This window comes from Chiloscyllium punctatum, chromosome 27, assembly GCF_047496795.1.
Source record: "Chiloscyllium punctatum isolate Juve2018m chromosome 27, sChiPun1.3, whole genome shotgun sequence".
In the NCBI taxonomy this organism is placed as follows: Eukaryota; Metazoa; Chordata; class Chondrichthyes; order Orectolobiformes; family Hemiscylliidae; genus Chiloscyllium; species Chiloscyllium punctatum.
In genome coordinates, this window is record NC_092765.1 from 20,280,783 (window position 1) to 20,296,201 (window position 15,419).

General features: G+C 45.4%; 1 protein-coding gene across 2 annotated transcripts in view; it reads left to right on the plus strand.

Moving 5' to 3' along the window:
* Positions 1-678: 678 nt before the first annotated feature.
* The window catches only part of LOC140453522 (protein FAM110C-like), a 163,988-nt gene continuing 149,247 nt past the window's right edge, over positions 679-15,419 (plus strand). For both annotated transcript variants that reach the window (XM_072548269.1, XM_072548268.1), the window contains exon 1: positions 679-852. The gene's annotated coding sequence lies outside the window, so the exon portion shown is untranslated. The remainder of the gene's footprint in view (positions 853-15,419) is intronic.

The window sequence follows — 15,419 nt, forward strand, 5'->3', positions numbered from 1 at the left end:
CCCAACCCAATCTAGTCCCACCAGCCAGCACCCAGCCCATAACCCTCCAAACCTTTCCTATTCATATAGCCATCCAAATACCTCTTAAATGTTGCAATTGTACCAGCCTCCACCACTTCCTCTGGCAGCTCATTCCATACACGTACCACCTTCTGTGTGAAAAAGTTGCCCCTTAGGTTCCTTTTATATCTTTCCCCTCTCACCCTAAACCTATGCTCTCTAGTTCTGGAATTCATCCTATGACCCCACCTCTGCACTTCGCACCACAGATCACCTGAAAGATCAATGCTTGCAGAGGCCAGGTCTTGCCATGGCCAATGAAAAATCAAACAGAATCCTTTTTATGCCTTGATTGAATAATTCTGCTATGTCCAAAAATGTTTCTAAACAAATGAGAAATAAAATAAACACAAATGTTTTAGCATGCCTACGATTTTTCTCCTTGTGTTTTAAATCTTGGAGATTATTTTGTAACACATGGAACCTCCAGGGCAGTCTTGGGAAGTTGTCAACACTAATACCTTGTGGAGGTATCCACTGGTCACAGAGTTGGGAATGTAACTTTCAAGCCATTTTTTTCCAGCTGTGGCATCTTATTCTTAGCCACCCCTCTGAAGAACTCGTAAGTGGAGCATTCCTGTTTGGAGTGGGTGGTGTTGGTAGGCGGGGAAGGAAGGGTGAAGCTGGTGGTTTAGTCTTAATTCTGCAATGACACCGTCAGCAGTTAGTTCACAGCAGTGCTTGTCTCTGGAACATATCCTGCATGAGATAATACAATGTTGACCAGACAGAAGACATGCCTTCCACTGGAAATTCCCGACCATTGTCACAGTCACAGCCTGCTTTGCATTGGTCAGTATGTCTTTTGTTTACAAATTACCAATAATTTAACAGTAATTTGGGGCTTGAGTGTTTGCATTTAGTTATAAGTATGTTGACTTAACCAGCTCCCTCAGCATAAATGCTGCTTTTCAGGTGACTGTTCTTTTATGATGTCGTGTATGTAGTATAGCTGTTGTATTAAACAGGCTAAGTGCTTTACCATATGTTTGGGTATATCCACAATAAATGCATCCGCTTCCTGTAGGCAGCCACTGTTTAACTTTACACTGCTGGTTCACAGGTTTCTCAGACATTAAGACAAAGCAGCAGTTAAATAAATATTTAATTGTGTAACTTTAATTTAGACAGGATCCTATCTTATTGATTTTTCAGGGATAGTTCTTCATTTGAGAAGGTGTTCTTTTCTGATTATTCCACCTGGAATTAATGTCGCGGGATTTTCCAAATGGATTTACAGCCAGGGGATACTTTCAGAAATGTAGTCACTGTTACAATACAGGAAACACAGCAGCTCCCCGTTCCAGACACCAGTCTGATTATAACCAGATAGCCAGTTGAGTTGTTGTTGGTTAAAGTCTAAATATTGGCTGGCAAGGTGGCTCAGTGGTTAGTAATGTTACCTCACAACACCAGGGATCTGGGTTTAATTCCACTCTTGGGCAACTGTCTGTGTGGAGTTTGCACATTCTCATCCTATCTGTGTGGGTTTCCTCCGACAGTCCAAAGATGTACTAATTAGGTGGACTGGTCATGCTAAATTGTCCATAATGTCCAGGGATATGTAGGTTCGGTGGATTAGCCATGAGTAATGTGGGGTGACAGTGATGGAGTAGGTCTGGATGCTCTTCAGCAGGTCATTGTGGACCTGATGGGCTGAATGGCCTGCTTCCACATTGTAGGGATTCTTTTGGACAGGATAGAACTGTGGAAGGTTTTTCTGCTCTTTAATGTAGTACCGTGGGATCTTTTACATCTGACAGAACAGTTGAGGCTTGGTTTGTGTCTCATCCAAAGGACAGAGCCTCTGATAATGCAGTACTCCCTGTGTGTGCTGCCCTGCCGAGTGTCAGCCTGGATTATGTGCTCAATGCTTTAGAGTGAGACTGAAATGTTATTTCTCAGCAGAGAGAGTGCTTACCACCCATTGAGCCATGGCTGAACATATGTTGCCTGGGATTTGTCCCTTTGCTCATGGAGGGTCTTTAGCTAAGAATTCATAGATACCATCTGGTGCCTCATATAACTGACTGTGTGGGCCTAAGCAGAGTACAGCCTGGCAATTTAACTGGATGGTGCTTTCAGATGCAGGGACCTTGTCTCATTTTTTAAAATCTCTCACTAGTCAATCTATATGCAGCACCACTTGGGAGGAATAGAACATAGAACAAAACAGTGCAGTACAGGCCCTTTGGCCCTTGATGTTGCACCACCCTGTGAAACTAATCTGAAGCCCATCTAACCTACACTACTCCATTCTCGTCCATACGCTTATCCAATAATCTTTAAATGCCCATGAAGTTGGTGTGTCTACAACTTTTGCAGGCAGCTGAAAAATGTGTTGCTGGAAAAGCACAGCAGGTCAGGCAGCATTCAAGGAGCAGGAGAATCAACATTTCAGGCATAAGCCCTTCTTCATAAGCCCTGATTCCTGAAGAAGGGCTTATGCCCGAAACGCCGATTCTCCTGCTCCTTGGATGCTGCCTGACCTGCTGCGCTTTTCCAGCAACACTTTTTCAGCTCTAATCTCCAGCATCTGCAGTCCTCGCTTTCTCCTAATTTTTGCAGGCACTGCGTTCCACACTCCTACTACACTCTGAATAAAGAAACTACCTCTGACATCTGTCCTATATCTATCATTCCTCAATTTGAAGCTATGCCCCGTCATGCTATCCATCACCATTCCTCAGAAAAAGGCTCTCACTATCCACCTGATCTAACCTGGTTGGTTGACTTTGAACCAATGATTCCCAAGGCTCCAAGCCACTAGCATATCTGACTGAAATGGAGCAGAAGGGACTTGAATCCAGACCTTCTGGGCCTTAGGTAGAGACACTAACACTGCACCATGAGATCTCAACCCTGGCTTTCACTGTTTCACATTTTGGTCTGATCTAGATATTTTTAAGCAACCTGTTCAGATGTGTTATTACACACCTCTGGAGTAGGTGAGATTTGAACCTGGCTCAAAGATAGAGACATAAACACCACACCACACCTTAGCTTTCATTGTCTTATACCTTAGTCTGTTCAAACCTAATGACAGAAATTGATTGCTATGATTGGTCAATGATTCTATTAAAGTAGTCACCAGGTGACTGGAGACCAGGATGGCTAACAGATTCCCTACAGTGTGGAAACAGGCTCTTCGGCCCAACAAGCCCACCCAAACCTATTTCCCTCTGACTAATGCACCTAACACTATGGGCAATTTAGTCTGGTCAATTCACCTGACCTGCACATCTTTGGACTGTGGGAGGAAACCCACGCAGACACGGGGAGAACGTGCAAACTCCACACAGACAGCCGCTCAAGGCTGGAATCAAACCCAGGTTCCTGCTGCTGTGAGGCAGCAGTACTAACCACTGAGCACTGTGCCACCCCCAAGTTAGGTAGATGGACCAGGTCTCTCCGATTTAATCCTATTTTCTTCCTAAGATCTATTAACAATCCACTCCTGTAGTCAGGGAATTAGTCAAGCGCATCCAGTTTTGTGTTGTTAGTCATGCATGGAGCATGTTTTGTACAGTGTGGAAACTCTCCATTAGAAACTCTAACTTGTAAAAGAGTAACAACAAATGGAGAACTGGTTAAAGCAAATTCAAGCTAGTTTTAAGCTTTTTAATCTTTGTTTCAGACTTTCCTCTGAGAGTAATATGAATTTTAACCCTCATAGATTGCTGCTATTCTCCAACTCTGGCCTTCTGTGCATTCCTGATTTTCATCGTTCCACCACTGGCGACTGTCCCTCCTGCTGTTTGAGCCCTGAGCTCCAGAACTCCACCTATGCCCCACCCAACAACCTCCCTGCCTCTCCATCCTCCTTTCAGACAGGCCCGAAAACCTAGCCCTTTGACTGATCCGAGAACATTGTTTGCATTGGTTTGTGTCAAACTGTGTTTGTAATGAGTCGAGAGTGTGGTGCTGGAAAAGCAGAGCAGGTCAGGCAGCATCCGAGGAGCAGGAGAATCGACGTTTTGGGCATAAGCCCTTCATCAGGATTCCTGATGCCCGAAATGTTGATTCTCCTGCTTCTTGGATTCTGCCTGACCTGCTGTACTTTTCCAGCACCACACTCTCAACTCTGATCTCCACCGTCTGCAGTCCTCACTTTCTCCCTGTTTTTTCCCGAAACACATTAGGATACGAGGCCAAGGCCTGAGTTGGATGAGTGCTGAGACCTCGGAGATTATTGGACGAGGTGGGATTTGCCAAGTTGGGTGGGAATTTTAAAATTGAACCATTGCCAGATGAGATGTCAATGCATGTCAGTAAACGAGTTTGCTGTGAACTTGGATGGGAGATTGAATTTGTCCAGTTCATACATTCCCAGCTTTGGCCACAGCCTTGTGTGTGAAATTCTGCTGTGTGTTGTTTCTTAAAATTGTAATTTAAAAATTAAACATACAAACCTTTCCATGTTTCAGTGGGAAGGGGATAGGAGAGAAAAAGAGGGTCCATGGCCAGAAATTCTCAAAGTTCACCAGCAATGATCACTTCCACACCCTCCCCTGTCCCACAATAACTGTCCCTATTGGGTTACTTGTTCCATAGCAGGAGTACTTAATGCATGTGGCAGTTCCTCCCACAAAGTGCCTTGGAGACTGGTGAGGGGTCAACAGCTCCTCTGATGGCGTGGCTGTCCTGAAGCCATTTGAGCATTCAGCATCGGCAATACTTCCAACTTCTCTACTACTGGGCCAAAGCTGGTAAATGCATGGGAACACCACCACCTCCCAGTTCCCTCCAAATCACACACTATCCTGACTTTGAACTATAATGCCATTTCTTTATCACCAGTCGTTGAAAATCATGAACCTCGGTTCCTAACTGCGTTGTGGGTGTGCCGATACTGCACAGACTGCGCTGTGGGTGTGCCGACACTATACAGGCTATGCTGTGGGTATGTTGACACTAAACCAGCTGCACCGTGGGTGTGCCGACACTACACAGACAGCACCATGGGTGTGCTGACACTACACAGGCTGCAATGTGGGTGTGTCGACACTGCACAGGCTGCACTGTGGGTGTGCCGACAGGATACAGACTGCACTGTGGGTGTGCCTACACTGCATGGGCTGTGCGTGGGTGTGCCTATACAACACGGGCTGTGCCGTGGGTGTGCCTACACAACACAGGCTGTGCCAATACTGCACATACTGCGCCATGGTTGTGCTGACACTACTCAGACTGCGCCGTGGGTGTGCCGACACTACACAGACCACGCTGTGGGTGTGCCCACCCTATATAGACTGCGCTGTGGGTGTGTCGACACGGCACAGATTGTGCTGTGGGTGTGCCGAAATGGCACAAGCTGCGCCGTGGGTGTGCCAACACTACACAGGCTGCACTGTGGGTGTGCCTACACTACATGGGCTGTGCCATGGGTGTACTGATACTACACAGACTGCGCCGTGGGTGTGCCGACACTACACAGACTGCGCTGTGGGTGTGCCGCCACGGCACAGGCAGTGCTGTGGGTGTGCCGAAATGGTACAGGCTGCGTCATGGGTGTGCCTACACAAGACAGACTACGCCGTGACTGTGCCTACATGACAGAGGCTGTGCTGTGGGTGTGCCGACACTACACTGGTTGCACTGTGTGTGTGCCGACACTACACAGACTGCGCCATGGGTGTGCCTACACTACACAGACTGTGCTGTGGGTGTGCCGACACTACATGGCCTGCGCTGCAGGTGTACCAACACAACACAGGTTGCGCTGTGCGTGTGCCGATACTACACAGACTGCGCTGTGCATGTGCCGACACTACACAGACTGCGCCTTGGGTGTGCCTACACTGCACAGACTGCGCTGTGGGTGTGCCAACACTACACAGGCTGCACTGTGGGTGTGCCTACACTACATGGGCTGTGCTGTGGGTGTGCCGATACTGCACAGACTGCGCCGTGGGTGTGCCGACACTACACAGACCGCGCTGTGGGTGTGCCGCCACAGCACAGGCTGTGCTTTGGGTGTGCCTACACTACACAGACTGTGCTGTGGGTGTGCCGACACTACATGGCCTGCGCCGCAGGTGTACCAACACAACACAGGTTGTGCTGTGCGTGAGCCGACACTACACAGACTGCGCTATACTTGTGCTGCTGACACTGCACAGACTGCGCTGTGGGTGTGCCGACACTACACAGACTGCACCATGGGTGTGCCGACACTACACAGACTGTGCTGTGGGTGTGCCGACACTACATGGCCTGCGCCGCAGGTGTACCAACACAACACAGGTTGCGTTGTGCATGTGCCGATACTACACAGACAGCACTGTGCATGTGCTGACACTACACAGACTTCACTGTGGGTGTGCCTACACTACACAGACTGCACTGTGCGTGTGCCGACACTACACAGACTGCACTGTGCGTGTGCCGACACTGCACAGACTTCAGTGTGGGTGTGCCTACACTACACGGCCTGCGCTGCAGGTGTGCCGACACTACACAGATTGCACTGTGCGTGTGCCGACACTACACAGATTGCACTGTGCGTGTGCCGACACTACACAGACTGCACTGCGCGTGTGCCGACACTACACAGACTGCACTGTGCGTGTGCCGACACTGCACAGACTTCAGTGTGGGTGTGCCTACACTACACGGCCTGCGCCGCAGGTGTGCCAACACTACACAGGTTGCGTTGGGCGTGTACCGACACTACACAGACTGCTCTGTGGGTGTGCCGACACTACACAGTTTGCGCTGTGTGTGTGCCGACACAACACAGACTGCGCTGTGCGTGTGCCGACACTAGACAGACTACGCCGCGGCTGTGCCTACACGGCACAGGCTGCGCTGTGGGTGCGCAACACACTACAGACTGCGCCGTGGGTGTGCCTACACTGGACAGACTGCACCGCGGCTGTGCCTACACGACACAGGTTGCGCTGTGGGTATGCCAACACTACACAGACTGCACCGCGGCTGTGCCTACACTACACAGGCTGCACCGTGGGTGTGCCTATACTACACAGACTGGGCCGCAGCTGTGGGTATACTAACACTCTACAGACTGCGCCGTGGGTGTGCCTACATTACATGGCCTGCGCCGCGGGTGTGCTGGCACTACACAGACTGCGCTGTGGGTGTGCTGACACGGCACAGGCTGTGCTGTGGGTCTGCCGACATGACACAGACTGCGCTCTGGGCATGTCCACACTACACAGGTCGTGCCATGGCTATGCCAACAAGGCACAGGCTGTGCTGTGGGTGTGCTGACACTGCACAGACTGCGCCATGGGTGTGTCTACACTACACAGAATGTGCTGTGGGTGTGTCTACACTACACAGACTGCGCCATGGGTGTGTCTACACTACACAGACTGCGCCATGGGTGTGCTGACACTGCACAGACTGCGCCATGGGTGTGTCTACACTACACAGAATGTGCTGTGGGTGTGCCCACAATACACAGGCTACGCTGTGGGTGTGCCGACACTACACAGGTTGCGCCGCGGCTATGCCGTCAAGGCACACGCTGTGCTGTGGGTGTGCTGACACTACACAGGCTGCGCCGTGGGTGTGCCCACACTACACAGGCTGCGTTGTTGGTGTGCCCACACTACACAGACTGCCCTGTGGGTGTGCCGACACAACATAAGCTGCAACGATTCTGTGAATGCAGCTCATCAACATCTTATTTACTGTTGGGCGACAGTTTGCAGTATACCCACCTCAGAGAATGCAAAGAAAAGAATGAACTGTCAGTTGCAATAAGTTGCTAGTTATTTTTCACTTCTTTTACACTTGGCAGTGTATTTGCATAAAAGCTTTTAATCTCTAACAAATTCCAGTTCTGATAAAGGTTGTTGACCAAGGATTAACCCTTGTTTCACCCTCCACAGCTGTTCGCTGGCCCCTGTTTTAATTCATTCTAGAGCTGGAGATGTGACTGGTCTACCCATCCCTTAATTGTCCTTGGGAAGGTGATGATGAGCTGCCTTCCTGAACCACTACATTGTGTGCACTGAAGGTGCTCCGACTGTATAGGTAGGGAGTGGCTAGGTCTGTGTTTTTTATTTCAGGTTCTCTGCACGGCAGCATTGTACCTGGTATTTTACCAGGTACAAAGTTGTGTTTACTGGGGATCGTGAGACCTTTCACCAAACTCAATGCTTATGCAAGCGACTTAAATAATATTCAATTAACAAGTTTCTGGAAGTATAAGCTTAGATAAATGAGCCATTGGATTCTGATAGTTGTTTCTTATTTGTTAATTACATCTTGTTAATGTTAACAAGATCAGTTTCTTTTCAGAGAAAAGGGAAGTTCATTCCTGTCCTAACTAAACTTTGGAAAATTACCTCAAGTGCACAGCACAAAAGCCGGCCATTCAATCCAAATGACCTTTGACATGAATAACTGTACTTCAAAGAGCCACCCACAACTACATACATCAGCAATCCTTTCCCCTTCATGTATTTCGCTGGCCTCCCCCTAAGTGCATCTATACTATTAACATCTGGTAGCAGGTCGAGATTCAAACCAGTTTCTGGCTAAAAGGGTTTTTCCTCAAATTCCTTTTGGATTTATTGGTGACAATTTTATATCTATGCCCCCTTGTTCTGGACTCATACACTAGGAAAAGCATATAGAGTCATAGAGATGTACAGCATGGAAACAGACCCTTCGGTCCAACCCATCCATGCCGACCAGATATCCCAACCCAATCTAGTCCCGCCTGCCAGCACCTGGCCCATATCCCTCCAAACCCTTCCTATTCATATACCCATCCAAATGCCTCTTAAATGTTGCAATTGTACCAGCCTCCACCACATCCTCTGGCAGCTCATTCCATACACGTACCACCCTCTGCGTGAAAAAGTTGCCCCTTAGGTCTCTTTTATATCTTTCCCCTCTCCCCCTAAACCTATGCCCTCTAGTTCTGGACTCCCCAATCCCAGGGATAAGACTTTGTCTATTTATCCGATCCATGCCCCTCATAATTTTGTAAACCTCAAAAGGTCACCCATCAGCCTCCGACGCTCCAGGAAAAACAGCCCCAGCCTGTTCAGCCTCTCCCTGTAGCTCAGATCCTTCAACCCCAGCAACATCCAGGCCCATCATCATTTGTGGAGTTCTCAAAGAGATTATTGACCTGGGCCAGGAGCCTTTCCACTTAGCTCAAGCAAGTTTGTATAGTAGCTTTTAGTATGTGGATGTCCCAGAATGTTTTTTCCCTCTCTTTCACTTTCTCTTTCATTCTCATTTGCTCTCTTGCTCTTGCACACATTCCTGCACCCTTCCACTGTCTTGTTCTCATTCTCTTTCATGTTTTCTCTCTCTGTCTTTCTCTCTCTCTCTCTCTCTTTCTCCCCCCCCCCCACCGTTTCACAGTTCCATGCTCTTTTGCCCTCTCTTCGTCTTTCTCTCTCATACTCTTTCATAAAACTCTTACATCATGCAGACACAGCTTTTGGGAGAGATACAACATGTTTAGATATATCCTGGCAATGCTGCTATTCTTTACCATTAGCTCATCCTATCTGATCCAAACATTGACTGGCCTGGAGCGAACCTTTCTAGCATTTAGGTCTCTGTAGAATTCTTGAAAGTTCTTTTCCTTCCGGCATTACCTCGAAGACAATTCTGGGAGAAAGTGAGGACTGCAGCCACTGGAGATCAGAGTCATCACACTTTTGACTCTGGAAGACAATTCTGTCAATACTTATTCTTTCTTTTGCACTCTGGCTCTCCCCTGTGCAGGATCCAATCAGCCATCTTTATTTCTTATCATTGCACTTTCCTGACTATCTAGTGAAATCCAGATGTCCGTGGGAAGCTGTCTGACTGAACTGACGTTCGTCAGTGCTGAGAAGCTCCAAGGTTTTGCAGTTCCTTTCAGATTGTGTGTAATTGCTACCCAGTGCAATGAGCTATCTTGACTTGAATATTTCTTCTATTTTCATTATTATCTTCTTTCCAATTGCTTCAATTAACCAAGCAGTTCTCTTTCCACTTCAAATATCTTTTGCAACTAATATTCAAGGAATAAGAAAAATATATTTTTTTAAATGCATCGATAATATTTTCCTTAGGTGCTGTTTGCAACAATGTCCAGTAAAATTGAATTGAATTCCTGGAGGCTCCAGGCTCACCTTGGACTGTTGATAAGAGACCTGTCAATTTTTTTCATAGTTATTTTATAATTGCTTACCCCTTCTGAGCTACAGATCGTTCTGCTATAATGTGAGTTTTGTCAGCACAAATTGGCTGTAATGTGATTGACAAATGGTGGATGTTGTTTGGATAACATAAACTTTCTACTGAATGGTTATAGCGATCTTCTAAAGTAGTTTTCCATAGCGTCATTTTCTATAACACGAGTTGCAGAAGAATAACTGTCGCGTTATAGCAAAACAACTTGTACATGGGGCTCCAGATAGATACAATCTCCTTCATGAGGAATAACATTACTTGATCTTAATGTTTTATCCCAGAGCTGTCCATCACTACTGGAATCTTTTGAATGAAGGTTGCAGAACTGCAGAGGCCAACATAGAGAGTGTAAGTTTTGGAGAGGAGACACAGTGAATCCAGAGTTGCCAGCTCTAGAGTTACAATCTAATATCTGCTGCTGGCCAGACAGACATCAAAAGAGTTTGCCCATGCGCTGTCAGCCCCTACTGCATTGGCATTGGATATATCTTTGTAAAGATTGAGTTAAACTGTTTCCCTACCACCAACTCCATCCCTCTCACCTGGGCATTGCCTGAGCCTCAAGTAGATCATTCACAAATCTGATGTTCTGCTTGACTCTGCACTGATACTGACTCCTTTGTCTCTCCATCATCAAGACTGTTCAATTCCACCTTTGTAATGTCTCAGTCCTGCCTCAGTTCATTAGCTGCTGAAAGCTTTAGTTATGCCATGTTGTAACTGGACTTCACTATTCCAATGCTGTCTACCCTACATTATACCTAAACTTGAACTCGTAACTTATCATACTAACATTGTTCACTCTTGTTCCTCCATAGCTCTGCAACTTTCTGCAACTCTACTATTCTTTGAGATCACTGCACTCTGGTCTCCTGACAATCTCTAACTTTCTTAATGTACCTAGGTTCAGGAATGAGCTCTCTATCCCTCTCTCCTCCTCAAAGATACTTCTTCACACTTAGATGTTTGCAAAAGCTTTTGACCATAATACCTCTTTATGCAGCAGGATATGACTGAATGGGTGATACAAGATGCATCGATAGACAATAGACAATAGGTGCAGGAGTAGGCCATTCTGCCCTTCGATAGTAACTATCATTAAAGGAATTGGTTCAATACTTCAGCTAGAAACAGTTGCTGGGCTACAGTGATGAGTTGCAGGTAGATAGGATAGTGAAGAAGGCGTTTGGTATGCTTTATTTTATTGGTCAGAGCACTGAGTACAGGAGTTGGGACGTCGTGTTGCAGCTGTACAGGACATTTGTTGGGCCACTTTTGGAATATTGCATGCAATTCTGGTCTCCTTCCTATCAGAAAGATGTGAAACTTGAAAGGGTTCAGAAAAGATTTACAAGGATATTGCCAGGGTTGGAGGATTTGAGCTATAGGGAGAGGCTATGGGGCTGTTTTCCCTGGAGCGTAGGAGGTTGAGGGGTGACCTTATAGAGGTTTACAAAATTATGAGGGGCACGGATAGGATAAGTAGACAGTCTTTTCCCTGGGGTGGGGGAGTCCAGAACTAGAGGGCATAGGGTTAGGGTAAGAGGTGAAAGATATAAAAGGAACCTAAAGGGCAACTTTTTCACACAGAGGGTGGTACATGTATGGTATGAGCTGCCAGAGGAAGTGGCGGAGGTTGGTACAATTGCAACATTTAAGAGGCATTTGGATGGGTATATGAACAGGAAGGGTTTGGAGGGATATGGGCCGGGTGCTGGCAGGTGGAACAAGATTGGGTTCGGATATCTGGTTGGAATGGACGGGTTAGACCGAAGGATCTGTTTCCATGCTGTACAACTCTATGACTCTATGACTCTAAGAATCTGGGGTACAGGACAAACTAAGTAGTTATGCTAAGGAACCAGCATAACACAATGGTACAAATGGCCATCCCATGATCCTGTGAAATTGTGTCAAATTTTGTCTGATAACTAGTCCTACGTAAACCTCAATGCTTTACTACACTTAAAGCCACAATATGAATGCAAGTCATTTTTTTTCCTCATAAATATATAGATGGAAAAAAATCTTACCCATTCAAATGTGAAAATGAGACACTGCTTCTTGCTTTTGTGTGAACAATTGTATTTGGCCAGTTTTAAAATACAGCAGGAGGAAACAGACTGTGGTAATGTTTTCACTGCTGCATTCTACAGAGAGTTGATTCACTTCAAAACCAGGCAATATTCACCCTCTGAAATTATTACATTTCTTTAAAGGAAAACTCAGCCAACTGCAGATTGCTAAGGGAACTCTCAATGTGGAGATTTCCTCATTAGTGCTTTCAAACCTGCTTTCCATATTTATAGCAGTCTTTTTTTAACAAGGTAGGATAAACACAAAAGTAGAATATTCTGTGAAGAATTAATAGGTGGCTCACTCAGTACCTAATAGAAAATAATAGATCAATCTTTAAATACTTGGGGTCAACATACATCCACTTGCAAGGACAGACTGGACCTTTACTTAACATCTCATCTGAAAGATGGCACTTCTGACAGTGCAGCATTGAATTTTCTGATATAAGACTAAATGAGGCCATTTGGCCCATTGATCTGTTGCTGCTGCTTCACAGAACATGAAATCTAAGAGGAGGAGTATGTGACTCTTTGAGTCTGACTCTTTTCGTCACTATGAACATACCAATCTACTGCACCCACAACCCTTTCGAGAAGAAAGTTCCGAAGATTCAGAGCTTTTGAGTGAAGATTTCTTTCCTCCTCTTTCAGTTTGAAATGGTTATCCTGTTTCCCAGATTCCTCCAGCCAGAGGAAAGAGCCACTCAGCAAGTATCCTGCCGAACCCCTTCAGAATCTTATATATTTCCTTATTCTTTGAATTCCAGATTTAGATGCCCAATTTACTCAGCCTTTCATCATAGACGTACCCTCTAATCCCAGGAGCTAGTCTATTGAACTTCTCCAATACCATTTCCCATTCAAGTAAATATAGAATCCAAAACTATAGACACTACTCCCTGGTGTGAACTCGCCAAAACTCTGTACAATTGTGGCAAGACCTCTTTATTCTTGTACTCCAATTTCTTTACCATAGAAGCCAACATATGCCTTACTAATTGCTTGCCATGATCTACATGCATCTTGGTTCACAGTACACACAAGTTGGATCTAAGGGTCTGTTTCCATGCTGTATGACTCAAAGTGACTCTGAAGGTCAACATTTACAAGTTTCTGCCTTTTTAAATTATATGCCGCTTTTGTTTTCCTCCTAGCAAAGTGAATAAGCTCAGACTTCCACACATTATACTTCATCTGTTACCTTGTTGCCCACTCTGTTAACCTGCTTGTATCTTTTTGCAGCATCTTAGTAACCTCTTCACAACTTGCATTCCTACCTAGCTTTATATTATTAGCAAACCCAGATATTCTTGGTTTTATTGTCCAATTCATTAAGGCTGTTAGTAATGAAGGTTGGTAAACAGCTAAGGCCCCAACACTAATCCTTTCTGCTTACGACAGGCCAATTTGAAATTGCTCTGGTCATCTGGTTTCCTGCCTGTTAACTAATCTTCCATCCATGTTAAAATATTACCACTGTTCCATGGACTGCTATCTTTTATATGGCCTTTTGGAAATCCAGACTACATCTACGAATCCCCTTTATCTACCCTGCTGGTTATAACCTCAAAAAGTGAAATAAGATTGTCAAACAAAATTTTACTTTTGTCAAACAATGTTTGCCTTGTCTGAAAGAACTATTTAGTTAGATCCATTGCCTGTGTTCTTTTCCCAAAGCCTTGCTTTCTTTTCTTTCTTCCATTATTCACCCAATTTTCTTTTGAGTGTTACAATTCAATCTGTTTCCACTACCCTTTCAGGCAATTACTTGCTGTGCACAAAAATAATTTCCTTATGTTGCCGCTAGTAATTTTGCAAATCACCTTAAATCTGCGTCTTCTCAGTGATGACCTTTTTTTTAAGAATCCCTACAGTGTGGAAACAGGCCCTTCAGCCCAATAAGTCCACCCCCAAAACTATTTCCTTACCCTATTACTCCACATTTACCCCTGATTAATACTCCTAACCTTCACATCCCTGAACACTACGGGCAATTTAGCATGGCCAATTCACCTAACCTGCACATTTTTGGACTGTAGGAGGAGACCTGAGCAAACATGGGAGAATATGCAAACTCCACACAGACAGTTGCCCAAGGCTGGAACTGAACCTAGGTCCCTGGTGCTGTAAGGCAGCAGTGCTAACCACTGAGCCACTGTGCCATCCCTTCAGTCACTGTTAATGATCTTCTTTTTAGTTACTCTATATTTAAAAAATGTTACATCCTCAGTGATGCCTTGGACTTTGAATAAGTTCTCAAGGCTTTCAAGAGAGAACTTCAACCCATAACTTTCTGATGTAGGAAGGACTGTTGGTTTGCTTGTGACTGCACATTTCAACAACATCCACTTACTGTTAAAAACAGAAGTAATGCTGAAAACACATAGTTCTCTCAGCATCTGTGTAAAAGTACAGACACCGTTGCCATGAAATGGCAACCTCAGCCAATTCCATAAACTGTTTCTCTTCACTGATGCTGCCTGACCTGCTCAGTGTTGCCAATTTCCAGCATCCGCAGTGTTTTGCATTTTAATGACCACTTGATAATTCACTGTAATTATTGAGCATCCGCCTCCTTCCCTCTTCCTCTCTGTTTCCAGCTGTTGTTTGCCAACTTCTTGTTTTAACTAGTTCACAATGGTGTGAAGTGCTTAAAACAGGACTATTACATCAGCCACAGGACTCACTGGAGAGTCAGCGTTCACAGAGATAGAGGCAGAGAAATGCTGGCTGTTTAAAGCAAAGAGGACGTTAGTGTTTTGAATGGAACCTTTCATTTGACCTGTTATGTCCATCGTGGACTTGCAGTTTTTTGTTGCTACTCTGAATGCTGTTCTGGCTGTATGTTTTTTAACCCTCTGTAAACTTAAGTTTATTTAAAACTCTGCTTCTCTTATCATAACTCACACTGAATGCCATACACCCAACAACCAAGTGCCACACCCTAGTCTAAAGATGTCTCCATTTTTAAAATTCTCATTCAAATCTTCAAAATTCTCATTCAAATCTTCAAAATTCTAATGCGCATACCTCTCCCTATCTCTGTAAGCCCTCAAACCCTAAATCCCACTGAGATCTTGACACTTCTTCAATTCTAACCACATATAC